Raw genomic sequence first — 1,059 nt, 5'->3', positions numbered from 1 at the left:
AATAAGAATAAGATTTATTGTATGCTTATCCTTCATCAAATTAAATTTATGACAAGCAATGGATATTTGCATATTACTTATTCTTCTTGAAAAATGATTGAGAAGTGACATATCACTAACTTGAGAAGGTCTTCATGAACCGCCGGTAGGATTGAAAAGAACGAATGGATTAATATGATAAACAAGGAAAAGAATCTGAATGAACCACCGTAAGAATTAGAAAATGATTGATGAAAGAGAATAAATCTCCGGGAAGAATTAGAGGAACAAATAAGCTAGAGGGGATTTAGATGCAAAAGAACGAAGAGGTCATGAGCTGATTAAAGAACACTTGAACGAAGCACCAGGATAAATAGAGAATGATAACTGGAATGATGGCCTCTGGTGAAAGAGTTGTGAAAAAAACTTCTGACATACTCCGGATGGGTAAGAAAGAATATCTGACAAACGGAATAATTCGAGAGGATGATATGAAAACTCTTCTTCGATCTTCGAATGACGACGAGAAACACCACCAAAATTACTGAGATACTCCGGTAGAACGAAAACCGAAAAGGTTGAGCCAACAATGAAAAGAATTTGAAAGTGATCTTGGAGAGGGCATGTGACTGATGGAATCCATACTTACATCAAACTTCGAAAAGGATTTGAGAATAACTCTGGGGAATTAGAAGAGTCAGGTAAGATCCTGGAAAAAGACCTGTGGGTTAGGGCCCACTGAAGAGAATACACCGTTGTAAGGATTCTTGAAAAGATAGATGATGCACCGGAACAATTGAAATATCTGAATGAGGTGTCAACCTCGAATTAATTGGAACATTCACGAATCTCCTGAGATGTCTTGAACACTCCGGAATGATTGAATGGTGAGATGCAAACGAGCAAGGAAAACACTTCGAGGAAAAGAATATGATCAACCCGACAAACTTGAATTGAGTGCACCGGAAAAGAAAAAGAGATGAAGAATGTCCACCGAGATGAGAATTCACCAGTTGAAATAATTTACGAAAGACTGAAGGGGCTCCGTATGAATGAAATAGCTTCATGAATAGATGCTCA

The sequence above is a fragment of the Triticum dicoccoides genome, chromosome 5B (genome assembly GCF_002162155.2).
Source record: "Triticum dicoccoides isolate Atlit2015 ecotype Zavitan chromosome 5B, WEW_v2.0, whole genome shotgun sequence".
Taxonomy (NCBI): domain Eukaryota; kingdom Viridiplantae; phylum Streptophyta; class Magnoliopsida; order Poales; family Poaceae; genus Triticum; species Triticum dicoccoides.
This window is presented reverse-complemented; position numbering follows the sequence as displayed.